Source organism: Lissotriton vulgaris, chromosome 7, assembly GCF_964263255.1.
Source record: "Lissotriton vulgaris chromosome 7, aLisVul1.2, whole genome shotgun sequence".
In the NCBI taxonomy this organism is placed as follows: domain Eukaryota; kingdom Metazoa; phylum Chordata; class Amphibia; order Caudata; family Salamandridae; genus Lissotriton; species Lissotriton vulgaris.
Window position 1 is genome coordinate 1,339,688,834 of NC_141695.1, and position 27,905 is coordinate 1,339,716,738.

Genomic DNA, 27,905 nt, shown 5'->3' on the forward strand with positions numbered 1-27,905 from the left:
CGTTCAGCATGAATGGTGAAGAATTCGGGGTTTGAACTAAGAGCTTGAAGCTCACTCACCCTCCTTGCCAAGGTAATTGCAACTAGGAAAACTGTCTTAAAAGACAACAACCTCAAGGGACAATTATGTAAAGGTTCAAAAGGGGAACCCATTAGATAAGTAAGCACCAGATTCAAGTCCCATTGAGGCACAATAAAAGGAGTAGGAGGAAATTTATTTGTAAGGCCCTTCAGAAATCTCAAAACAATAGGAGATTTAAATAAGGACGGCTGATCCGGCAGGCAGAGAAATGCCGACAACGCCTAAAGATAATCTTTAACTTAGCCACAGCAAACCTTTGCTGCGCTAAAGAAAGAGCAAATAGAAGTATATCTGACGAACGAGCCCTCAAAGGGTCAATTGACTTCTCCCCCACACCAAGTCACAAATTTAGACCATCTGTATGAATAGATTGACTTGGTAGAATCACGCCTGGCCGATAGAATGACATCCACCACATCATGTGGGAGAGAAAAGGAATTCAGGTTGCCCCGTTCAATCTCCAGGCATGAAGGTGTAAGGTCTGGAGGTGGGGGTGTAGAACCTGCCCCTCCATCTGAGAGAGGAGATCTGCCCTGAGAGGGAGACGGAGCGGTGGGCACGAGGAGAGGTGGAGAAGATCTGTATACCACGCCCTTCTTGGCCAATCCGGGGTGATCAATCTAACTTGGGCTCGGTCTTGGCGAATCTGCCTCAGAACCCGAGGAATCAAGGGTATGGGAGGAAACGAGTAAAGGAGCTGTGAGTCCCAACTCAACTGAAACGTGTCCCCCAAGGCTCCCTGCATCGGGAACTGGAGACTGCAGAATGACGGGCAGTGAGCATTCTCGTGAGTGGCAAACAGGTCCACCTGAGGAGTTCCCCACATCCGGAAGACGTGACGAATCACCTCTGGATGAAGCCTCCACTCGTGGTCGGCTGAGAACTGCCCACTGAGACTGTCTGCATGCACGTTCAGAACTCCGGCCAGATGATTTGCCATCAGACAAATCTGATGGTCCTGAACCCAGGACCAGAGACGCAGAGCCTCTCTGCAGAGACACTGCAACCCCACTCCTCCCTGTTTGTTGACATACCACATCGCGGTGGTGTTGTCCGTCAGGACTTGAACCGATCGCCCGTGACAGGAAGGGAGAAAGGCCTTGAGTGCTAGACGTATTGCCCGCAACTCTAGTAGGTTGATGTGAACCAACCTTTCCTCAGGAGGCCAAAGACCCTTGATCTCCAGATCCCCCAGATGAGCACCCCACTCCAGAGTGGATGCATCCGTTATCACTGTGGCAACCGATGGAGGTAGATGGAAAGGCTTTCCTTTATACAGATTGCCTTCTACACCCTGTAGGAGAGTGGGGTCTGCAATCCTATGGTCACCCCCGATTTTTGCTTTTTGCTTCACTGGTTTACGACTTTCCCTGGCTGTGGGCCTGCTAATCAGACCCAAAGCCTAGCTGTTCTCTCTCTAAATTGTCATCCATGTACCTTAGGTGCATTTACCAATTGGTACTGGGCCACCTTATCAGTCCCTGTACAGCATACCTTAGGTATCCAGGGCATAGGTGTACCCAGGGCCTACCAGGGGCTGAAGCATGTATTATACCTTCCCTGGCTGGCCATCCAAATCTGACACAACTGGCTGCACGACAGCTGGGGCCAGGTGGTGTAATCACCCTTTTGCTTTAGATATAGTATCTCTATATCTAACCCTAAAATGGACACACGTATTCCTATCAGTCACTCCTAAGGCAGAGTGCTTGGAATTATGTGAGATGGTGCTCTGGCATGAGCTGAGCCCGTTTGCAGCTTGCGGAACCAAGTCCTAATAGCTGTTCCATGATAACGCATACCAAATACTCTTAAGTGCATTATAATCCTCGCGGTTATTTGCTAACTTTGGTATCGCATTATCAAAACATGTTGAGTAAGGTGTCATACGAATTGGAATACTAACCCCTCGCCAATTCTGGCGACGGGGTTAGCATTCCACCCTTCTAGAGAGACACGACATGTATGTAACTGTGAACCCCGGTTAAAGTTAACTCGAGCCTCAGCATCACAAAATGGATGCTGCCACCACAGACACAAGTCTGACCCCCTGCAGCTAGGAGTCCTTCCAGCGAGGGGAGCTTGGACAAAGGGTTTCCTGCCTTGGGAGGTGCTAGCACCATCCCAGACAGGGTTTTGTGTATCCTAGGTAGGCAGGGCTGAATAGGAAGGTGACTGCAAGTGGCAACCCGGTGCTCCCTGTGCATCTGCCAGTTTGAACCAGTTCCAGGGGCACACCAGCCCCTGAGCTGGGGAAAGTCCGGCATGGGAGAGGGGTGTAACCACCCCCCTTCCTGGTCCCATCCATGGGCAGGACCTAGTCCCGTACCAGCCCCTTTCTTTAGAATAAAGGTGGGAGCGGGGACCCTTCCAAATTAGATCATCTTTGAATCCTGAAACTACTTTCTACGAAAGGAACTCAAGACTTCATCTCAAGATTTCTCCCTTGTGGCTAAGGAGTAGTCACCCTGCATCTGCGGGCACCAACTAAGAACACTGCGGTTTGCTGCACGTCCTTCCTCCGGAATCCGACTGACCAGCACAACGAGACCCGGCTTCCCTGGCACCTCTGACCTCTACCTACATCATCAGCTCAGCTGAGATCCGTGGGTGTGACGAGACATCGAGGGACCGGCCATCTTCAGAACTGCACGACGCTTATCCAGCACGACCGCCGAGGGATCCTCGAGTGAGTGCTTTGGGGTTTGAGAAGCCCTAACCCTGAGCAGCTCCAGCACCGAAGTCCAGCTCCCCAGCATCCACGAGATCTGCGTGGGGCCCTTCTGCTCTTTGCTGCTCACCGCGTTGTCCGGCTACTTGCCTGCTGGCTTGTAGCCCTCCTGACGACGTAACACGACGACAACACCGCTGGTCTGGTTGCTCCAGACTGGCCCTTGCTCCCCTCCAACAGAGGAGCACCCCGGACCCTCCTGGTCCACTCCAGACGCCATTTTGAGTCCACCGGGTGGGCTTGCATTTGCCAAGAGTTGTTGCCCCAATCCTGGGTCCAGCGACGGCGACAGCAGATACCTTCGTGGGACAGCTCGCACCTCCATCCTGGTCGCCGACAACGCCTCCTGGTCCGAGAGACTGCAGAGCCCAGCGTCGCCCACTCACCTGGTCGAGGTGACTTCGTCCGGTGCCATCCTGGTGCCCATCTAATCACTGGCTAGTGATTCAGAACTTGGTCCCCTCTGCTTACAGGTACCCATCTTCACCGATCCAGGCTTGGGTCGCATCGAACTTCATCACTGGTCGCCTGCCAGCAACTTCTTCTTTCAGGCTCCTTACACTGCAACGAGGATTCCCGACGTCTTTTCAGACCTATGCAGCCGCAGCCCCTGGGCTAGGTAACCTGAGCATTTCGGTGCTCCAGCATAGCTTAACTATCTAAGTGTCCAGATCCTTTTTTGTTTCAGCTCTACCTAGTCGGATTCGTCCGATAACACTAACTTTACGAAATCTAGCATCCATAGACTTTGTCCCGCATCCCGTGGAGAGTGCACACTCTGCACCCGATCTCCCTAGGCCTCCTACTCGTAATCTGAAGGTTCAGTAGTCCAGTCCTAGCGATCCTAAAGCCTTTGAGACTAGTTACTTACCTGCTAGTATTTCGCATTCCACTTTTAGAGTATATGGTTTTTCGTGCCCCTCGGGGATTTGTGTAAATTGTGCTACTTTCAGAATTTCTTAAAGAACTTTGTATTGTGCTTAGCGCCCTGTCCTCATAAAGAGTCCAGGGCTGTTGTGTTCTAAATAAATATACTTTATTTTCATAACAACTTGTGTGGTGTCCTTTCACTTGGTGTTCAAGGGGTATATGTGATGGTATAACAGCTGGCTTAACACGCCCTCTAGAGTTTAGCCTAAAGACTGCTCTTGTCCATGCTACTAGGATAGCTGGTCTAAAGGTTGACTTACAACCAATCATCAATAAGGGTCATTTGGAATGATACACAGTGATCACTAGAATAGTGAGCACTACATATCAGGCCAACTTCTCACATGCAGCCCTTAGCTTCCAGGAGATGAGACAATTGTGTACCTCCAGGAAACTAAAACAGGGTTCTAACCCTACCACTCCTTTTCTGATAGGTCTCTTAGAGGTTTGTGATGACAGAAGGGCTTCTAACACAGGCCCCTCTAATCCAGATGGGAGCATGCCCCCCTTAGAGGGAACCCTTGGGGACCCTGACCTTAACCTCCATGGAGCAGACAGTGAAGAGGAGGAAGAGGAACAGGAGTTGTCAGGGGATGAGGCAGACAAAGGTCAGGTAGTAGTCAGTAGGCTCACCAGGACCAACTTGAGCAGGTATGAGAATGGAACTGGGGGACCTCCAAGCCCACTCTCAGGCAAGCTTAACATTGGGAGTGGACGAGTTAGGTCTCTCTCCAGAGGCTCCAACAGATCCGTTCATACCCATGTCTCTGAGGGATCTTCTCACAGAGGGATGACATCCCCTCAGAGAAGAGAGCATGAAGCCAAGATGAGGGAAGTCAATCTGAGGACTGAGAGGGAAGAACTTGCCCTTGCCAAGGAAAGACCTGCCTTTGCCAGAGAGCAGAAATTGAGTGGGGCAGACCCCACTGGTGGCAGCATTTTCCCTAAAGATAAAGATAGGAGTTCTAATACTAGACACCTGAGTAAAATAGTGCCCCCCTTTAAACAAGGGGATGACATCCACAAATGGATGACTGCTTTGGAGAGGGCCTGCACTGCCCAGTGCATCCCCCAGAGTCAGTGGGCAGCTATTCTGTGGCTCTCCTTTGAAGGTAAAGGTAGAGATAAGCTCCTCACTACTAGAGCTGAGGATGCAAACAATTACCAAGTCCTGAAGAATACACTGATTGATGGGTTTGGCCTAACCACTGAGCAGTACAGGCTGCTGTTCAGAGACACCCAGAAAATTCAGTCTCAGGATTGGACTGACTTTGTTGATTGTGCCACTAAGGCTTTTGAAGGCTGGTTACTGGGAAGTAAAGTTACTGATGACACAGGATTGTATAACCTAATTATGGGAGAACAAATCTTAAGTAATTGTCAGAATCAGTTGTTGCAACAGCACCTTATTGACTCGGATCTGACCTCTCCCCAAGAATTGGGAAAGAAGGCAGACAGATGGGTCAGGACAAGGGTCAAGCAGCAGAACCAGAACCAGGGTGGTGGCCAGAAGAAAGCAGACCAGAAGGGTAATGAGAGTAAACAAAATGACCAGAAGTCTTCAACAGGGCCCCAACAATCTAAGGAGGGTGGGTCCCAGAATTCCCAAAAGAAGAAGAAGAATGGTCAGAAGAAACCATGGTGCTAGTACTGTAAAAGTAATACTCACTGGTTTAGTGAGTGTACCAAGAAAGGCCCAGCTCCTACCACTACTGCCCCTAAGGCACCTGCAACCCCTAGTTCAGTTACTAGTAGTAGTGTTCCCCCTAAGGCTATAGTGGGGTTGACATTGGTATCTGAGGCAGGCTCTGACCTAGTCAGAGTACCTACCCAGGCTGTTCTTGTTTGTACTGGGGACATAGATTTGACCCCTACAGTAAGTCCCAGTACCCTGGGTAAGTACAGGCAAACACCTTTGATCAATTGAAAGATGGCTCAGGCCTACAGGGACACCTGTGCCAGTGTCACTATGGTGACACCAGCATTTGTGGACCCTGGACAGGTAATACTAGGTGCAGACTACCTAGTGACCAATGCTAGCAATGTCACTACCAACCATAGTATGGCACTTGTTAATTTCTCCTGGGGAGGGGTAAATGGCCTCAAAAGGGTTGTTGTTAGTTCAGACCTCCCAGTGGACTGTCTTTTGGGCAATGATTTGGAATCTCTCTATGGTCAGATGTGGAGTATAGGACTCATGTGGAGATGTTAGGGTTGTCAGCACATGTCCTTGCTGTGACTAGGTCACAGGCCAAGAAATGCCCAGCTGAACTAGTGCTGGATCCTGGAACAATGGACCAGACACTAACCAAGAGTAAGAACAGTAGGGTTAAGGCAGTGCCTTCCCCCTTGCCTCAAGGTGAGGATCAGCTCTCACAGGAGACTGACCCAAAGACCCCAGAAGGAACTGTCCTAGAAGAACTTGAACCTGACCAGGTTGAGTTTCTTGGGACAGGGGGACCTTCCAGGGCAGACTTGAGCCAAGCACAATTAGACTGTCCATCTCTTGAACCCCTCAAACAGCAAGCTGCTGCTGAGGCTGCAGGGAATGCCACAGGTGCCCATAAAGTGTATTGGGATGATGGACTCCTTTACTCTGAGGCAAGAGACCCCAAGCCTGGTGCTACCAGGAGGCTGGTCATCCCCTTGTCTCTGAGAGGTTTCCTTCTCACCTTGGCCCATAAAATTCCCCTTGCAGGTCACTTAGGCCAGAACAAGACTTGGGACAGGCTTCTCCCACACTTTCACTGGCCCCATATGTCTGAGGACACTAAAGAGTTTTGTCGCTCATGTGTCACCTGTCAAGCCAGTGGCAAATCAGGTGGCACAACAAAGGCCCCCCTTATACCACTACCTGTGGTGGGGGTACCCTTTAAAAGAGTGGGGATTGACATTGTTGGACCAATGGACCCCCCAACAGCATCTGGGCACAGATTTATACTGGTGGTAGTGGATCATGCCACCAGGTATCCAGAAGCTATTCCCCTTAGGACCACTACAGCTCCTGTTGTGGCTAAGGCCCTACTCTCCGTTTTTACTAGAGTGGGGTTTCCTAAGGAGGTTGTCTCTGACAGAGGTGCAAACTTTATGTCAGGATACTTGACTGCAATGTGGAAGGAGTGTGGTGTCAATTACAAATTCAACACCCCCTATCACCCACAGTGCAATGGGTTTGTTGAAAGGTTCAACAAGACCCTCAAAGGGATGATAAAAGGGTTACCTGAAAAGCTTATGCGAAGATGGGACATCCTTTTACCCTGCCTTTTGTTTGCCTACAAAGAGGTCCCACAGAAGGGGGTTGGCTACAGCCCTTTTGAACTTCTGTTTGGGCATCCTGTAAGGGGACCCCTGTGTCTTGTGAAGGAAGGATGGGAGAGACCTCTCAAAAAGCCTAAGCAAGACATAGTGGACCATGTACTTGGTCTCCGCTCCAGGATGGCAGAGTACATGGAAAAGGCATCTAAAAACCTGGAGGCTAGCCAAGAACTCTAAAAAGCTTGGCATGACCAAAAGGCTGTCCTGACTGTGTTTAACCCAGGACAGAAGGTGTGGGTGTTGGAGCCAGTGGCCCCAGCAGCTCTCAAAGACAGATGGTCTGGACCCTACACCATTATTGAACAAAAGGGAGAGGTCACCTACCTGGTTGACCTTGAAACTCCCAGGAGCCCTCACAGAGTACTTCATGTGAACAGGCTCAAGGCATTTGTTGACAGGGAGGCAATGAGCTTGCTCATGGCCACAGATGAGGGACAGGAAGAAGAGAGTGACCCTCTCCCAGACCTGCTCACTCAGAACCCTGATGATGGGTCAGTAGATGGTGTGATCTTTTCTGACAGCCTCTCTGAGCATCAACAAGGGGATTGTAAACAGGTTCTTCAATCCTTCAGACAAATGTTCTCTCTGACACCCAGTCAGACAAACTGGTGCACCCATGAGATGGACACTGGTGGCAGTCTGCCTATAAAGAGTAAAATCTACAGGCAACCTGACCACGTCAGGGACTGCATAAAACAAGAAGTACAGAAAATGTTGGAATTGGGAGTCATTGAACCCTCAGAGAGCACTTGGGCTAGTCCTGTAGTTCTAGTGCCAAAACCTCATACCCAAGATGGTAAGAGAGAGATGAGGTTTTGTGTAGACTACAGGGGTCTCAATGCTGTCACTAAGACAGATGCCCATCCAATACCAAGAGCAGATGAACTCATAGATAAATTGGCTTCTGCCAAATTCTTGAGTACATTTGACCTGACAGCTGGTTATTGGCAAATCAGGTTAGCTGAGGATGCCAAGGCCAAAACAGCATTTTCAACCCCAGGAGGTCATTACCAGTTTGTGGTGATGCCCTTTGGTCAGAAAAATGCACCTGCCACTTTTCAAAGGTTGGTGAACCAAGTTCTCTCTGGGCTGGATGACTTCTGTGCAGCATATCTAGATGATATTGCTGTCTTTAGCTCCACCTGGGAGGATCACCTGATCCACCTGAGGAAAGTTTTGGAGGCTCTGCAAAAGGTAGGCCTCACTATCAAGGCTACCAAGTGCCAGATAGGGCAGAGTCAAGTTGTAAACTTGGGCCACCTTGTAGGTGGAGGCCAAGTTCAACCTTTGGAGAGCAAGATACAGGCCATAAAGGACTGGGCTCCTCCAACCACCCAGACACAGGTCAGAGCTTTCTTGGGCCTGTCTGGTTACTATAGGAAATTTGTCAGAAATTATGGAACCATTGTGACTCCACTTAATGACCTGACAAGTAAGAAAATGCCAAGAAAAGTTCAGTGGACAGCTAGCTGTCAGAAGGCATTCGATGACCTAAAGCAGGCCATGTGCACTGCACCTATTCTCAAGAGTCCAGACTACTCCAAGCCATTCATTGCCCAAACAGATGCTTCTGAGTTGGGTGTGGGAGCTGTCCTTTCTCAACTGAATATTGATGATCATGACCAGCCCATTGCTTTTATAAGTAGAAGGCTGACCCCTAGAGAGAAACGTTGGTCAGCTATTGAGAGGGAGGCCTTTGCTGTGCTTTGGGCCCTGAAGAAGTTGAGGCCATAGGGTGAACCGAGCCAGCCCTTGGTACACGAGCGAACTACGCCAGCTTAAACTTGACTGTAAACGCGCAGAAAGGGTCTGGAGGAAACAGTACCTAGACTCTGAGAAAATTGCATTTAGGTCTGCTATGCAAAAATACAAAGCTCAAATCAAGACGGCGAAAGCGACCTATCTTGAACTCACTTTGAATCAGGCCCCAAACAAGGCACAGGCCCTTTTTAAAATCGTTAGGGACCTTGCCCACCCCACGTGTGTGGCTAGTGCAGTCCCTTCATCGCAAGCTCTTTGTGATTCACTTGCGGATGCCTTTGAGGAAAAAATCCGTAAAATCTTAACAGGTCTGCAGGACCCAGGGAATCCCACCACTGAGGAGGGAGCTCCGGAGGAGGTGGCCAGTCGACCCCTGCAGAGGGTCACTCACCTCTGTCAGGAAGCTCCGGCCACGCCCTCTAGTCGACCCCGACCAGACGAGCAGCCCCCCAGCCTGGGAGCTCCGGCGATGGAAGCTAGTCGACCCCAGCTGAGTAGCTCTCCTCCCCCTCTCTTGGATCAGGCCCTCAGCTTGGGAGCTCCGGCGAGCGAGGCCAGTCGACTCCAGCTGAGTAACCTTTCTCCTCCCCCTTTGGATTCGGCTCTCTGCTTGGGAGCTCCGGCGATTGTGGCCAGTCGACCCCAGTCGAGCAGTCTCTCTCCTCCTTCTCTGGATCCGGCTCTCTGCTTGGGAGCTCCGGCGATTGAGGCCAGTCGACCCCAGTTGAGTAGCTCTTCCCTTCCCTTTTTGGATCAGGCTCTCTGCTTGGGAGCTCCGGCGATTGTGGCCAGTCGACCCCAGTCGAGTAGTCCTTCTCCTTCTTCTCTGGTTCCGGCTCTCAGCTTGGGAGCTCCGGCGATTGAGGCCAGTCGACCCCAGCTGAGTAGCTCTTCCCCTCCCTTTTTGGATCAGGCTCTCTGCTTGGGAGCTCCGGCGATTGTGGCCAGTCGACCCCAGTCGAGTAGTCCTTCTCCTTCTTCTCTGGTTCCGGCTCTCAACCTGGGAGCGCCGGCGATTGAGGCCAGTCGACCCCAGCTGAGTAGCTTTCCCCTTCCCTCTCTGGAGGAGTTTGGCAATTTAGCCCTCACGATTTCATCTGGTTCGCCTCTGGATCCTCTTCCTCCAAAATTATGGAAGGTGTTTCAAGAGGATCTCTTCCAGCCCTTGCATGCCATCTGCTGCCAGTCGTTTGAGACAGGTATTGTACAGAGTTGCTGGAAGAAGGCAGTGGTATCTCCGCTTTTAAAAAAACCTACGCTCGACCCTGCGTGCCTTTCTAACTACCGGCCAATCTCCCTGCTTTCTTTTCCGGTTAAAATCATGGAAAAATTGGTCACCCGCACTCTGTCCGGCTTTTTAGAAGGGAACACCTGGTTGGATGAGATGCAATTCGGCTTTCGCCCAGCGCACGGGACGGAATCCGCGTTGGTGACCGTGTTAGACAATCTGTGGGCGCGAGTCGACAGTGGTCGGGCAGCATTCTTGGTGCTGCTCGACATGTCGGCCGCGTTCGACACGGTCAGTCATCCCACCTTGATCTCTAGGCTGGAAGAATGCGGGGTCAAAGACAGGGCCAGGGACTGGTTAATCTCCTACTTGGACTGCCGTCAGCAACGGGTTTCGTTACCCCCCTTCAGTTCAGAGGAGCGGAGAGTGGGACAAGGAGTACCCCAGGGCTCAGCCATCAGCCCTATACTCTTTAACATCTATCTCCGCCCTCTAGTCCAGCTCATTAAATCATTTGGTATCTCCACATTTAACTATGCGGATGATACCCAGCTGGTCTTTTCTCTGGAGGGACAGGATGCAGTCACACTGGAGACCTTTCACCGGTGCATGCAGGCTACAGCGGAATGGCTCCGTTTGAACTCGTTACAGTTCAACGGAACCAAGACAGAGGTCCTGCACTGCTCCACTGACCGAGTTCCCCGAGATCTTCCAGTTGACTTTTGGCCTCCGTCCTTTTCAGAGACGGTGTCAGCTGCACAATCGGCGCGCAATCTGGGCGTCATTTTTGGGCCTAACCTGCAGCTGGATCTACATGTAAATAAGACCACCTCCACATGTATGATGTTGATCCGTATGCTGCGCAAGGTTCTACCCCTCCTCCCTGAGCAAGCCAGACCAGAAGTAGTGCGTTGTACCATCCTAAGTCGACTTGACTACTGTAACGCACTGCTTCTGGAGGCCCCCGCAACACTCCTGGGCAAGCTGCAAAGGGTGCAAAACATTGCTGCCAAACTCGCCCTCTCTCGCCCCTACCACAGCTCCTCTACGGCAGCGTTGCGGGAACTTCACTGGCTGCCAGTCCATTTACGGGTGCGCTACAAAGCAGCGTGTATTGTGTTCAGGGCTATCCATGGCCTGGGCCCAATCCCTCTGCGGCGAATGTTTGCCTGGTATTGTCCATCTCGAGCTTTACGCTCCTCGTCGTCCAGGCTACTGGTAGTTCCGCGACTCCAGAGAGTGAGGATGGGCGGCCGTTCGTTCAGAGTAGCGGCGGCCAAACTCTGGAACTCTCTGCCAATATCCTTGAGAAGCTTTGAAGATCTCTTAGCCTTTAGAAAGGCTTTGAAAACTTACCTTTTCCCCAGGATAGGTTGAGCTACTGCTTTCGCTTGGATCATGGGTCAAAAGCGCCAGGATGCCCTTGGTGGTGACAGGTCGCGCTATACAAGTATACCACAATACCACAATACAATACTTGTTTGGTACTCACTTTAAGATTCAGACCGACCATAAGCCCCTCTTATGGCTAAATCAAATGAAGGGTCAAAATCCCAAACTTCTTAGGTGGTCCATTTCCCTACAGGGGATGGACTTTACAGTGGAGCACCGCCCAGGGACTGACCATGGTAATGCAGATGGTCTCTCCAGGTACTTCCACTTAGAACAAGAAGACTCACCTGGTCAAGGTTAGTTTAATGTCCCTAGGCTTGGGGGGGGGGGGGGGGTTATGTAGGAGAGTGGGTTCTGCAATCCTATGGTCACCCCCGATTTTTGCTTTTTTCTTCACTAGTTTACGACTTTCCCTGGCTGTGGGCCTGCTAATCAGACCCACAGCCTAGCTGTTCTCTCTCTAAATTGTCATCCATGTACCTTAGGTGCATTTACCAATTGGTACTGGGCCACCTTATCAGTCCCTGTACAGCATACCTTAGGTATCCAGGGCATAGGTGTACCCAGGGCCTACCAGGGGCTGAAGCATGTATTATTCCACCCCTGGCTGGCCATCCAAATCTGACACAACTGGCTGCACGACAGCTGGGGCAAGGTGGTGTAATCACCCTTTTGCTTTAGATATAGTATCTCTATATCTAACCCTAAAATGGACACAAGTATTCCTATTAGTCACTCCTAAGGCAGAGTGCTTGGAATTATGTGAGATGGTGTTCTGGCATGAGCTGAGCCCGTTTGCAGCTTGTGGAACCAAGTCCTAATAGCTGTTCCATGATAACGCGTACCATATACTCTTAAGTGCATTATAATCCTCGCGGTTATTTGCTAACTTTGGTATCGCATTATCAAAACATGTCGAGTAAGGTGTCATACGAATTGGAATACTAACCCCTCGCCAATTCTGGTGACGGGGTTAGCATTCCACCCTTCTAGAGGGACACAACATGTATGTAACTGTGAACCCCGGTTAAAGTTAACTAGAGCCTCAGCATCACAAAATGGATGCTGCCACCACAGACACAAGTCTGACCTCCTGCTGCTGGGAGTCCTTCCAGCGAGGGAGGCTTGGACAAAGGGTTTCCTGCCTTGGGAGGTGCTAGCACCACCCCAGACAGGATTTTGTGTATTAGGTAGGACAGGGTTCAAAGGAATGAGACATGCCTGGGGCACACAAGGTGCCCTGTGCATACACCGGTCAGAACCAGTTCCTGGGGCACTCCAGCCCCAGAGCTGGTGACAGACTGGACAAAGGAAAGGGGGTGTAACCACCCCCCTTCCTGGTCCCACCCAGAGGAGGAACCTAGTCGTAGTGCAGCCCCCCTTTAGCCGAATAAAGGTAGGAGCTGGTCCCATTCCAAATCAGATTAATCTTGACTACTTCCACGAAGAAACTCTTGACCTTCGACCTCCTGATTCCAGAAGACTGAAGAATCTCCCCTATGGTCAGGGAGTGACCATCCTGCTTCGCAGGCACCATCAAGCTCCTGTGCGGTTTGCTGCAGAGTCCTTCCATCCCGGAATCCGACGACCCAGCTCTACAAGACCCGGACCTCCAGACCTCTCTGACCTCTACCCACATCCACAGCACAGCTGGGACCCGTGGGTGCAACGAGTAACGTGGAGATGGCCATCTTGAGAAAACCTGCACAGTGCTTCCAGCACGACCGCCGAGGGATCCTCGAGTGAGTGCATTGGGGTTTGAGAAGCCCTACACCGACTCAGCTCCTGCACCAAAGACCAGCCCCCCAGCATCCACAAGATCTGCGTGGGGCCCTTTTGCCTGGTTGCTGCTCTTCCTGTTGTCTGGTCACTCGCCGGCTGGCCTGTGACCTCTGAGACGACGACCCGAAGAATCCGACACAGCTAGCCTGGTTCCCCAGACTGGCCCTTGCTTCCCTGTGAACGAGAAGCACCCCGGACCCTCCTGGTCCGCACCAGACGCCATCTTTGCTCCACCGCGTGGCTTGCATTTGACAAGGCCTACTGTCCAGATCGACGATCCGACACCGCCAACAGAAGCAGACTACGTGGGACAGCTCGTGCCTCCAGCCTGGTCGTGAAGAACAGCACCTGGTCCACACAGCTGCAGAGAGAAGCGACCCTTCCTTCACCTGACTGCGGCGACAGCACCTGGTTCCCTCCTGGTTCCAGCACCGTCACGGGATAGTGACCGAGACTCTATCCCCTTCCCTTTCAGGACTTCTTCTTCCTAGTTCCATCCTTGGAACCACCGGACTCCTCCATCTGGCTGCCTGCCAGCAACTCCTTGTTTCAGGCATCACCGGGATCAACACAGCAAACCCGACGCAACTTCAGCCCTATGCACCCGCAGCCTGTGGGTTAGGTAACTAATGCTTCTAGGTGCTGAAGTCTGGGTACACTATCCTAGTGGCCAGGTCCACTGTTGTTTTCCCTCCATCCAGCCGGGTTCGTCCGGAATCCGTAACTTTCCAAACTGTACGATCCATAGACGTTGGTACACATCCCGCGTCAGAGTTTCCACTCTGCACGTGAGTCCCGTGGACCTCCTGCTCCTTACTTACCTAGTTTGTAGCGTAGTCCCAGCGATCCTCCAGTCTCTGGATCTCCTTACAGTACTTTCCTTCCTCGCATTCCATTGTTTTGAGTATAGGGTTTGCCGCGCCCCTAAGGCGCCCTTGTAAATATTGTGCGAACTCGTATTTCCTTTTAAGTATTGTCATGTGCTTAGCCCTCTGACCTCATAAAGAGTTCAGAGGTGTTGTTAGTTAATAAATAACTGTTTATTTTCATAACTACCTGTGTGGTGTCCTTTTCATTTGGTATTCAAAGGTTATATGTGGTAAAACAGCTGGCTTCACATGCCATAAAGAGTTTAGCCTAAAGATTGCTTTTGTCCACGCTACTAGCATAGCTGGTCTATAAGGTTGACTTACAACCAATCACCATAAGGGTTGTTTGGACTGATACAAGGTGGTCACTAGAACTAGTGAACATCATATATCAGGCCAACTTCTCACACACCCCACCAAGATACACCTGCCGCAGCTTCTCTGGAGATCCTCACACACTCCCTGAGATCTCTGTTGTGTTGATACCACTGCATGCGGAGACACCACTGGAGTGCCCTCATGTGCCAGCGTGCATGGTTGACCAACAGAATGCAGGAAGCCATCAGACCGAGCAGGCGAAGGACCTTCAAGACTGGAAAGACCGCTCCCTTGTGAAACGAAGGAATCATTTCCTGTATGTCGCGAATCTGTTGTGGAGGAGGAAATGCCCGACATACAGTTGTATCCAGTACTGCACCAATGACCAGGTTGCGCTGGGAGGGCACCAGGTGAGATTTGGGTACATTTATCGAAAAACCCAACCTGTACAACAACTGAGTTGTGTCTTGCAGATGATGGAGCACTTTCTCTGGAGATTCTGCCTTGATCAGCCAATCGTCCAGATAAGGGAATACTGGAATCCCTGATCTTCTGAGATTTTCTGCCACCATAGCCATCACCTTGGTGAAGAATCGAGGGGCAGTAGTAAGACCAAATGGAAGGACCACAAACTGGTAATGCTGTGAACCCACCGTAAAACGGAGATACTTCCTGTGAGACTTCAGGATTGGGATGTGAAAATAAGCACCCTGCAAGTCGATCAACACCATCCAGTCTTCTTCCAGCAGTGCTTGAAGAACCTGCGCAAGGGTGAGCATCTTGAACTTCTCCTGCTTCAGGTAAAGGTTCAAGATCCTGAGATCCAGGATTGGACGAAGTCTGCCATCTTTCTTGGGGATCAGGAAATACCGGGAGTAGCATCCCTGACCCCTTTCCTGCTCTGGAACCACCTCTATCGCACCCTTTTGTAACAGTGACAGGACCTCCTCCTGCAGGAGAAGTAGGTGGTCCTCCAAGCAAAAACCTTGGCAAGGAGGGTAATGCAGAGGAAATTCACGAAAGGGAAGAGCATACCCATTCTCTACGAGATTGAGAACCCAAAGATCTGATGTAACCGATTCCCAATCCCGTAGAAAATGGGTGAGCCGACCCCTATAGGACCCACATGATCCGGAATGGCGTATCTAGGGCTGCTTTGCTGATGATGGAGGGGGTTGGGAAGCACAGGAGGAAGAGGAGGAGGAGGATTGGCGTCCTCGAGGACAAGCTCTTTGTCTGCCCCTGTAGGATTTATATAGTGGATTTTGCTGTTGCTGCTGCTGTTGTATTTGACGGTAGGGTCAAAAGGACGCACGCCCAAAACCTCTAAAGCTCTTAGTCGCAGAGCCTCTGAGCAGCAGCCCCAAAGATCTGGCAGTAGCCTTACTGTCATTAAATCTTTCGAAAGCTGCATCAGCTTTTTTTCCAAAAAATCCAGTACCATCAAATGGGAAATCCAACAAGGCTGCCTGAACGTCCGCAGAAAAGTCAGATGACTTCAGCCAAGCAGCCCTTCTAGAGGCAACAGAAGTTCCCATAATGCGAGCAACTGAATCAGCAGTGTCAAGTCCACTTTGAATTACTTGATGTGCAGCCGCCTGTGTATCAGCCAACACCTCATCAAAATCCTTCCTGCTGTCCTCAGGAATCTTTGGAGCCAACTGCCGTACAGAGTCCATCATAGCATGTATATATCTCCCCATGAGACATGTGGCATTGGTTGATTTTAGAGCCATACTCGCAGAAGAGAACATTTTCTTCGCAGTCTGATCCTGTTTCTTGGACTCCTTATCCCCAGGCACTTGAGGGAAAGCACCAACAGACTTCTTCGAACAGGCTGCCTGTATAACCATATTTTCAGGCAAAGGATGCGAGGATCACCAGGAGCTACCCTATACCTCCTTGCAACTCCCTTAGCCACTGCAGGAGCTGTAAGAGGCCTGTTCCAAACCACCAATATAGGCTCAGTCAAAGCCTCATTAAAAGGAAGCAATGGTTCTACAACCGAAGATGGGGAATGAAGGACCTCAGTCAATATATTAGCCTTGAATTCAGCTGTAGGCAAAGTCAAATTTAAAAGAGCAGCAGCCTTTTTAATGACCACATGGTATGGTGCAACGTTCTTTGAAGGGGCATCAGAAACAGAGGACAGCTCCCATTCAGGGGAAAGCTCTAAGCCACTAGCTTCCCTCAAATCATCAAAATAGTCCTCCTGAAGCTCACCTTCTTCCATCTCAGCCTCAGCCTCTCTATATCTCTGCTCCTCTATAAGACGCTGAGCTTCCCGCCTCGATATTTCCTTCACGAGCCGCGCCGCCGGATCCGTGACCGACTCCGATGGAGCCGGAGCCGGCGTCGAGATCGGATCCAGAAGCACAAGCTGCTGCTCACGAGGTCGAGTCGGAGCCGGCGTCGATGGAATCGGTGTCGACGACTTCGGCGGCGCCGAGAAAAGCCAAGGCGAAGCCTGCGCCAGCATAAATGGCTTAAAAGGAGCTGGAGCATAGGAGTGAGGAACTCCTAAACAATATGCAAAAGGACCCATGGGACCCGAAGGTGCACCAGAGGGGTACAAAGCTCTTGAGTAGACTCCATACATCACGTTTAAAAATGAAGTAGGGTCTTGACCTGGAGCTGGGAAGGGCGGGTAAGAACCCATAGGAGGCCCTCTCGGAGGTTCTGAATTTGCCTCCTCTTCCACAGGCGGATTGACTGGAGTCACCGGGCCCTCTTGTAAAGGAGCCTCTTCTTCCTCTCGAGCCAGGGCCGGCGCCGTAGAGGGAACCAACACCGGAGCCGGAGAATGCACCGGCGACTCCAAGGTTGAAGCCTCACCTTCTGGAACACCAAGCGAAGGAGACACCTCATCTTTTCTATGCCTCCTCTTAGGCGACTTTGGCATTGACTCTGAGTCCTTACCGGAGTGATGACGAGATCCATGCCTTCGCTTCTTATGCTTTTTCTTCGCTGACCTCGAAGCATGACCAGAAGACGACTTTGAAGGCGACGTCGTGCGGTACCTCGACCTCGCCCTACTCGAACGCGACCTTGAAGTCTTCTTCTCTTTTCTACCTTTCAACTTCGCCACCAGAAGTTTCGCTTCCCTCTCTCGAAGAGCCTTCGGGTTCATCTTATTACACGAGGAACAGCCTTTGACATCGTGGTCCGAACTCAGGCACCAGATACAATCTTCATGCGGGTTCGTAATTGACATCATCTTGACACTCCCCACAAGGCTTGAACCCGGTCTTCTTAGTCGACATCCTCTGCGAGAAACAAAGAAGCAAGAAGCCAAACAGAGAAAAACAGTAACCAAGTTACCAACAGCTACAGAGGTTCCCCGAAACCGTTAGCGTCGACGACGTGGAAAAAAGGGAACTGATGTCATCACGCCGCCGTAGACCTATTATGGAGACGGTGATGTCAGCGGAGCCGCGCGCGATGTCGTGCGTTCCTGTGACGTCGTCCACGCCGGCGAGCTGTAAAGAATTTTCCGAACGTTGCTGACGCAGGGGGATATTCACAAGGTGAGGAATCCACTGGCAGATGTATCCATCAGAACTAGTGTGCCTCAACACAATATCTACAAGTCGACTTAACTAGCGCAGTGACATACGTGTAAAATATATTTTCAAAGCCAATGTGTTCTTTTGAGTTGATAACTCCATTTGTTTCACTTCACCCTTGAGGCGGAAGCCGAGGGTTCTCTGCCTCTCTTGTGCCCTTAATTTCGCTGTGATTAGCAATAGCGGGTTGGCACTGTTATATCTGACTTTCAGGAGCATATTAGACTCTTACACTGTGATTACTATAGCGCCTTTTTAAAAATTGTAAATATTTTAATTTGTGCGTTTTAATTACCGCGCTCACCTCGGAGCGAGAGTAAAGTCGCCTCGAGGTCCAAACAGGCTCCAGGAACACAGAGACCTCAGCGCTGTGTTAAAACGCTGACACCTTACATCACCCACCTCAGCAGCCATCTTGAGCGAGGTAGGGTGGCGGTCTAGTCGCTCAAACCCCAACGCCCTCCTCCCATTTTTATGTATAAAAGTAACCGATTTCCTCGTCCGCGCAGCGGGCGGGCGCAGCGGGCGCGCCGACGGCGCGCCGAAGGCAAGCCCGTCTGTGCCCGTCCGCGCCGGGACCGGGCCGAGGGCCATACCCCCCGGCCGATTGCCATGGCCCATAGACTTAGCCCACACGCACACAAAGCTACTAGAACTTAGACCACCAGCTAACGCGCTTTGCTTGCGACGTGATCCCGCCAACGAGGGACATGACCTTGGTGTAGCTTGCTCACATTGCAATTATTCCATCCCTCTACATACGGCCACTGAGCACGCTAAACCTCTGACCATTACTAAAGAGGAATCATTCTTAATAGCACTAATTAATGCCCGCTCACTATGCAAGCACAGTCAAGAAATAGCCGATCTAATCACGGACAACAAACTTGACATACTCTTTGTCACTGAAACCTGGACAAATGAGTCATCAGAGCCAGATCTAGTTACCGCCGTACCTAGCGGTTATAAAGCCTATCGGCAGGATAGAGCCAGGAAAAAAAAAGGAGGCGGTCTAGCGATTATAGCTAGAGACAGCCTCACTGTTACTATCACCCCCATTCCCTCCATCCATTGCGAGGTCCTCCAGTTCAGAATAAAGCTCTGCTCTCTATCTAGTTTTAAGGGATTATTGATCTATCGCCCCCCTGGGACAAAAACCGGCTTCCTGGCCAATCTCACGACTATGATGGAAACGCTAGCTACAGAACAAACGCTAACAGTTTTAGGTGATTTTAATTTTCATTTAGACCAGGCTGATCAATCTGATTCAGCCTTTCTCATTTCAGATATGGCAACTTTGGGGTTGAAACAATTAGTTGCGCAGGCAACGCACGTAGCGGGTCATACGTTAGATGCTATATTTTCCAACCTAGATGGCCTTCAAATAACGGACATCTGCCCAATGCCGTGGACAGATCACTACGCCATATTTGGTAAAATTACTACAAAGTCCTTACGTAACAAGAACTCTGCCACAATAACCCATGCGCCGTTTAAAGACTGGAAGAATATTAACCATACTGAACTGAAAACACAACTGGATAAAACCAGTCTAGTAATTTCTACTGATCCGGATGTAGCTACACAACAATTTTATACATGGATTGCCCAGGCTACTGAGAACACAGCTCCCATCAAAACTGTGTCTAAGAATAGGTCAAAACCAACTGCCCCATGGTATTCCACTGAGCTAAGACAACAAAAAAAAATTAATAGGAATTTGGAAAGATGTTGGAGAAAAACATATGATACAGCAAGCAAGAAAGTTTATAAAGATGCCTTAGGACTTTATAAAGACATGATTACCAAAGCAAAAAAGGTATATTACACCAACCAAATTGAGCAAGCAAAAAACTCTAGTAGACGGCTGTACGAAATTACCAAGACATTGGCAGGAAATGCCCCTGACATTATTCCCCCTTCTTCCCAAGCCCTCTGCGAGGAACTGGCTAAATACTTTTTCACTAAGGTGGATGATATCTTTCAAGCCTTCACAACCAAATCATCTAGGACGAATGGCGTGCTTTCAGGTCCACAACAGACTATTGCTTTCTCTAAATTTGATGTACTGTCAGATGACCTTACATCGACCATAGTCTCTACAATAAAATCCGGCTCTGCTCTGGACCCTTGTCCGTTGTCAGTGTTATCACCAGTATGGGATTCGATTATACCAACACTGACACAAGTTTGCAATACTATTCTAGCCTCAGGAATCTACCCCAAGCTATTAAAGAAAACCCTACTAAAACCCTTATTAAAAAAACCTGGCCTCGATAAATGCGAACTTAAAAATTACAGACCCATAGCGAGCCTACCTTTTTTGGCCAAAGTGACCGAAAAAGCGATGAATATTCAACTTACAGATTATATTGAGAAGCATCGTTTGCTGGACGACTCGCAATACGGCTTCAGGAGATTTCATGGGACCGAGACCGCCCTTATTAAGGCTGCTGACGACATTAGAGCCATAAGGGATCAAGGTGGGACTGCAATTTTAGTCCTACTTGATCTGTCAGCAGCCTTCGACACGGTCGATCATAATACTTTGATCGATCGTGTCGAAAGGCTAGGCATTGGGCAGGCTGCTAAAGACCTGCTTGCCTCCTTTCTTGCGGAGAGAACTCAAGCAGTCTCCCTTGGACCATTTCAATCCACTCAATTCACGTTGCCATGTGGTGTCCCCCAAGGCTCATCCCTTAGTCCGACACTTTTCAACATCTACGTGTCGGACCTTGCAAATGTCATCAGAGCATACGGGATGGGCCTAACATCTTACGCGGATGACACGCAACTGGTCCTGGCCATTAAGGGGGATGGAAAGCAGGTAGCCCATAATTTTAAAAATGGAATGACAGCAATAAGTGCATGGATGGCCACAAATTGCCTAAAGCTCAATTCGGAGAAGACCGAGGTAGTCATCTTCGGTTCTCTTCTCCCAGAATGGCCATCCGGCTGGTGGCCTATGGATCATGGATCACCCCCCATCCCAGTCACAAAAGTCAGGAACCTAGGAGTCATTTTTGACAATGGGCTCAGCTTTATGGAACATGCAAATAAAGTGGCAACAACGGCTCATTTCAAATTAAAAATGATAAGGAAGATCAGACCTTTCCTACCAGAAGCATTAATTAAAACATTGATTTGCTCTTTGGTCCTGTCCTCCCTGGACTATTGCAACGGACTCTTTCTTGATGCCCAGGTCAGAGTCATAAACAAGCTTCAGTCTATACAGAATGCGGCAGCACGTTTGCTGTCGGGGATTGCCAAGTTTCACCCTATTGCTGAAACAATAAAGCAATATCATTGGCTCACCATTAAAAATCGAATAAAGTTCAAGGCCGTATGCATTGTCTATAAAACCCTTAACAACCAAGGTCCCAATACCCTTAAGGAACATTTAAAACCTTATAATCCCAGGAGACACCTGCGATCATCGGAGCAGCATCAATTGGTTGTTCCACGTTCAAAAACGGTGTCATGGGGAGACCGCCGTTTTCTTGTAGCAGCATCCAAGCTATGGAATGCACTCCCCCTCCACATTAAGACGAGTTCCTCTCTCCTTCAGTTCAGAAAACAAGTAAAGACATGGCTATTCAATCAGTGAAATTATTTGCATATTATGGAAACAAATTGAACGGTCTAGCGCCGAGACGCCTTAGGGTATTCGTCGCGCTCAATAAATGTCATAAATAAAATAAAATAAAAAATAAATAACTGAAGGGTCACATTGCGTAATACAGTAAACTTCATGAAGAATGAGATATAACTGAAAATAAAAAAAGTTATATAAAAATGAAATACATTTTGGGAGCTCTCCTAAAGGTATGTTGTATAATTGGGGAAAGCTCTTACCTGGGAAGGAAGTGGACCAAGTGCCTAAAAGAACGTCAGTCAAGGCCTCATTAAACGGCAGCAGAGGCTCTGTTGAGCTTGACTGCGGCTTAAGGACCTCAGTGAGGAGGTTAGTCCTCACAGCCGCGACGGGGAGCTCAAGGCCCAAGGCCTTGGCTGCCCGCGTCAACACCACACTGAAAGTTGCCCCCTCCTCCGAAGCCACGGTAGGAGGTGAGACAAAACCAGTGTCTGGCGAAGTGTCCAGACCACTGGCATCTCCAAGTCCACCTGTCCAGTCCTCCTGGGACTGACACTCACGTATCAGAGGGTCCTCAGACCCCTCCCAATACTCCTCATCACCCATCTCCTGATAATCAGGGTTGTCAAAGGATGGGCCGGTTCATTGAAGTAGAACTCCCCAAGCGGCTTCGGGAGTGGCGCCCAGCGGCACCGCTCTGACGCCAGAACCGGGTCGAGGGAGGTATTGGGGACGGCGCCACCCGAGGACGGCGCCGGAGGCGACACCTGTGGAACCGGCGCCGGTGAGGTCGCCAGGTCGACCGGCAACGATCCGGATCCAGAAGCGGATCCAGTGGGGCCCTGCGGCGCCGGGTTCGAAGGCGCTGGGGCCAAAGCACCCGGCGGCGGCGGGTCCGAAGCACCCGACCCGCTAGGGCCCCCAAATGGGTCCCCTGGGCCCAAAGGCGCCGCGGAACCCGTCGGAGGAGAGAGGGACCTCATGGCCATGAGGAAGCGCTCGATCTCCTCTGGCGTCGCTTGCTGCCTAGGGACCGGAGGGTATGGGGCAGGTTGCGACGCCCGGGACTCCGACGGAGCCACGTGGGCGGTGTCACCCGAACCCCCGGCCGCATCGCGTGAGCATCGGGGGGAGTCGGATGAGCGATGACGTCTCTTTGACTTCTTGTGCTTACCTGAAGACGACTTCGACCCGAAGGAGTGATGTCGACTCCCGGAGCTATGATGGCTCCGCCCCCGCGACCGGTCCCTGGACCTCCGTCTGGACCGGGACCTCTCACGGCGCGGGCCGATCCCGCCTAGCCTTCGAGGTTAAGGCCCGACAGTCGGAGCAGGTCTTGTCGTCATGATCGACGCCGAGACAGTGGAGGCACCGACAGTGAGGGTCGGTGACCGACATTAGTCGGTCGCAGTCCCCACAAGGCTTAAAACCTGGCATCCCTATCGGCACCGATCGGAGTCAAAGACTCAAAGAAATGATCAAAAAGATCTCAAAAAAGTTTAGTAAAAAAGTGACTAAGGTACCACTTTTTCCGGATCTGCGCTGCTGGCGCGGAAAAAAGAAGAACTGACGTCAGCACGCGGAGGCGGCATCTAAGTACTCCGACTACGTCATCACGGCGCCCACGACGCCAAAGACGGACACGGAGCCGCAGACGACGCCTACCGACGCACAAGGGTACTGCTACGCAAAAATTTCCAGTTCCAGTCTGACGCCTGGGGATATTCTAAGGTAAGGAATCTAATACTAACCTGTTTCTTTCTGAAGCTTCGTAGTAACCACATGATACCAAGGGAATCAGATTCCTCTAAGATTTTTTGAGATCTTAAAAACAGAACTACATTACATCAAGCAACTTACTATTTCCTGCTTGCTCTGGACTGGTAACATCTGAAAGAGACAAGAACAAAGAACTTGGTGATAATAGAGCCTAATGACAGCTTTTTCAACTAAAGAACAAGTTACTTACCTTCGGTAACAATGGACCTGTAGGAGACAGATTTGAATGCATACGACAACCCATTGAGAGATGGTGCATTTTTGTACAGCCCGAATATTCTTCGCCCCCACATATCCAACAAAGTGTTGACCGTCCACCTTGAAATCTTTTGTGTGGTCGAGATAAAAAGACAGCACACGTTTTGGGTCCAGATGGTGGAGTCTCTCCTCCTTCTTGGAGGGGTGCGGAGGTGGATAGAAGGTGGGCAAAGTGATGGTCTGTCCTATATGGAAAGAGGTAACCACTTTTGGAAGAAAAGAGGGCATTATGCCCAGAACTACCTTACCCGGATGAACGGCAAGAAAAGGAGGTTTTGAAGACAAAGCCTGAAGCTCACTCACCCTGGAGCAGAAGTGATGGCAACAAGGAAAGCTGTTTTCAAAGTGAGGAGCCTGAGAGGACAGTAGTGAAGAGGCTCGAAGGGAGCACACATAAGATAAGGTAAAACTAGGTTGAAGTCCCACTGCGGTAATATGAATGGAGAAGGGGGGAAAAGGGGAGCAATGCCATTTAGAAGTTCGAGTTACTTACCTTCGGTAACGATGTATCTGGTAGAGACGTTGTCTAGCTGCTGATTCCTTAACTAGGAATATCCCCAGGCGTCATACTGGATCCGGAAAAAAAATTCAGCAGCACCTCTTCGCGCTGGGGATGGCGCCACACGACCCAGCTCTGACGTCGTCCACGTACGTGACGTCAGGGAGGTCATATTAGTCCCTCCCGGGTCGCTGACGTCAGTTTCCTTTGGTGAACCTTTTCCGCGGCACAACGTGGAGCCACCAACAAAAAACGGTGAAAGTATGGGAACAGTGTATGAGGGATGAAAAATCTCTTGAATAAAAAAGGAGGATGGTGGAAGACACCATTGCAAAAGACAGAATTAGACACTGCTTACATATAAGTGAAAAGCTGTGGGAAAAGCCCCGCAAGCTAAGCGAAGACCCTTCCCTGAGTGCAACAAGGGAAAAAACATCTCAACAGACCGAAATAGACTGATATTGCCATGTAGAACTGTGTCGTTTACTAAGAAAGGAGCACAGAAGAAAGGCTGGAAAGACTGGCCCTGTCCCTATAATAACGGAGATTGAAACTAGCGCACAACGGACCCCCAAGAGGACGACCAAAAGGAGACCAGGGCCCCGAATCAATAGAAAAGGCGGAAGGAAGGGAAGGTAACTGGAGAGGAAAACAAATCTCCTCGTGCCGTACTACAGGAAAGAAGCCCCTCATCAGAGGTTAACTGTATATAGAAACACTCAGAGGGAAGCCATAAACTGAACTCCTGTGAGAGCAAACCCAATGGCAACTGAAGAGGCCAGGGGTGAACGCCACTCTGCAAGGTTCTCGCAGAACGGGGAGGCTGGGTGGGTGTTAAGGAATCTGCTGCTAGACAACGTCTCTACCAGATACATTGTTACCAAAGGTAAGTAACTCGTACATCTGATAGAGACATCTAGACACAGATTCCTTAACTTAGAATAGATACCACATCCATACCCAAAAGGGGAGGTGGGTCTGTGACAGAACAACAGAAAGCGCCAAGCACCCGATTCGGCAACAGAGTGGCGGATAAAGGGGGGAAAGCTGTGGCAGAACAGCCAGACAGAACCCCAAGCAGCTCGAAGAGCAGAAAAAACGGGATAGTAGATATCCTAAAACCAGTAGAATGGCGCTAAACCATACCCGTATAAAAATGACAGGTAGAACGGCATGAGCCCTATACCAGAGCAAAGAAAGAGAGAGAGAGGAACACTCTCCGCTTAATGGCGCACGATGAGTACACTGACCAAAGATCGAAAGGAACTTGAAGAGATGCAACCAGAGCCCAACAGACTAGCCTATAGAAGGAAGCCAAAGGATCCAGTTTCTCAAGATCCCATAGGCAAGAGCTAGAACCTGAGCAATGCGTTGGGATTCACGGGCGGGACAAGAAACACGCCAAGTGCACACCTAATCCTAAACAAGCATTTGCAATGCAATAGGTCTCGCATTAGGAAAGTTTGAGCTATTGGTCTTGTAAATGACACATTTTTTATTTATGTGTTGGTTTTGAAAATAGCGAAATTAATAGCTTTGTCATTTACAATGCCAATACTTTTATCTTTTGCAAATGTGACACCTATAGCATTTGTAATGCAACATGTTTTGTATTTACGTGACTTAGATGTATTGATATTACAAATAACAATGGCTTTTAATTTTTTTAAATAATTAATACTTAAATAAAAGTTATTGTAATTTGTAATGGCAATAGCTTAAACTTTTGTAAATAACTTTTGTGAAGATTATGTTCAGTGTATTTTATTTTGACGAAAATCCAAGAACAGAAGTGAAATATTAACATCTTTTTCTGACATTTGTAATAAAGCTTGAAACATTGAGAGAACATATTTGAACCAGTTGTTGTTGAATGGTTGCACAGATTGATACTGTGGTGGCGCTCAGTGATGCTGTGGTAGCTCATAGTGATGTTTTGGTGCCCCTGAGTGATGCTGTGGTGCCCCTGAGTGATGCTGTGGTGCCCCTGAGTGATGCTGTGGTGCCCCTGAGTGATACTGTGGTGGTGCCATAGATAGAGTGAGGGCGATAGATAGCTAGAGGGAGGGCGATAGATAGATAGAGTGAGGGCGATAGATAGAGTGAGGGCGATAGATAGATAGAGTGAGGCCGATAGATAGATAGAGTGAGGCCGATAGATAGATAGAGTGAGGCCGATAGATAGATAGAGTTATGTTATGTTATGTTAAGGGGGTGCTTATAAAGCGCACTGTCACCGTGAGTTTCCTGGCGCTGATTGGATGCTGAAAGGAACAGAGGGACTTTAGCTAGATTGTGGAAAAAGCCAGGTTTTTAGTGATTTACGGAATTGGATGAGAGTGTTAGAGATCCTAACTGGGAGAGGAAGGGAGTTCCAAAATTTGGGGCCAAGGTAGGCGAATCTCCGACCACCAGATCTGCAGAGTTTAATGGAGGGAACAACCAAGAGGTGTAAGTGTGATGATCTGAGGTTACGTGAAGGACAGTAGGGCCGAATGAGGGATTTCAGGAAAGCGGGGCAGGAGCCAGAGAGAGACTTAAAAATAAGGCAGCCAAGCTTGAAGGCTGCCCTTAGGCTAACAGGGAGCCAGTGCAATTTGATGAGAAGGGGTTTGGCAGACTGCCATTTTGGTATCCCGAGGGCCAGTCTCGCCGCCTGGTTTTGAATGATTTGCAGCCTATAGATGGAACATTTAGGCAAACCATGATAGATGGAATTCGAAAAATCCAGGCGGGAGAGGACGAGGGCCATGATAACTTGCAACAGAGCATCGGGGGTGAGGAGGTAAGCCACCTTCCTAATCCTGCGCAGCTGGAACATGCAGGACGAGACCACCGTCCCCACCTGAGGTCCGAGAGATAGCCCAGCATCAATGGTGACCCCGAGGCTTTTCACTGAGGCCACCGGGATAGGAGGGGGGCCAAGTTCTGCCGGCCAGAAATGTGGACCCCAGTGGGCAGCGCTCCTACCAGGAAGGAGGAGCTCCGTCTTTCCTGGGTTCAGTTTAAGCTGGTTCTGACACATCCACTGAAGGCTATGGGACATGACTGCCTGGAAATTGGGAATAGCAGAGGGAGAGTTTAAAGAAAAGATGAGTTGCAGGTCGTCCGCGTAATTAAAGACGGTGACGTCCCACTGCCTCAGGGAAAAGAGAAGAGGACGAAGATAGAGATTAAAGAGAAGGGGGGATAAAGAGGAGCCCTGGGGGACCCCACAAGGCAGGTGCTCCCTAGGAGCCCTGAATGTGCCTAGGCTGAGGGTCTGAGATCTCCCAGTGAGGAAGGATTTGACCCATGCCAGCGCCAGGCCCTGGATGCCGGCCTGTTCGACACGGTGGAGAAGGATGTTATGGTCCACCGTGTCGAAGGCGGCCGACAGATCTAATAGTACCAAGGCCTGGGGGGTACCCTTGTCAGCTCCGTCTCTCAAGGTGTCCAGGACGGCCAGGATCACTGTCTCTGTAGAGTGACCAGGTCGGAAACCGGCCTGGTTAACTTCGAGAAAGTTAGACCTCTCGATGAACCTAGAGAGACAGGCAGTGACATGGGCTTCCAAGATTTTAGAAAAGAAGGGTAAGAGAGAGATAGGACGATAGTTTGCCGGGATGGCAGGATCGGCTCCAGGCTTCTTCAACAGAGGCACCAGAACGGCCTCCTTGAAGGAGCTAGGTACCGTCCCGGAAAGAAGAGAAGAATTAAGCAAGGGGAGGATGCAGTCAGGTAAAGAGTGGCAGATGTCCCGTAGTATAGAAGGCGGACAGCGGTCGTCAGGAGAACCAGACTTAATACGAGCGGCCAGAG

The 27,905-nt window shown here is 50.0% G+C and overlaps 1 long non-coding RNA gene across 1 annotated transcript in view; it reads right to left on the reverse strand.

Annotated features, from left to right (window-relative positions):
* The window catches only part of LOC147703650 (uncharacterized), a 1,357,299-nt gene that overhangs the window by 1,223,006 nt on the left and 106,388 nt on the right, over positions 1-27,905 (reverse strand). Inside the window, exon 2 of the long non-coding RNA XR_015297375.1 lies at positions 23,429-23,458. This is a non-coding gene — a long non-coding RNA (uncharacterized LOC147703650). The remainder of the gene's footprint in view (positions 1-23,428; positions 23,459-27,905) is intronic.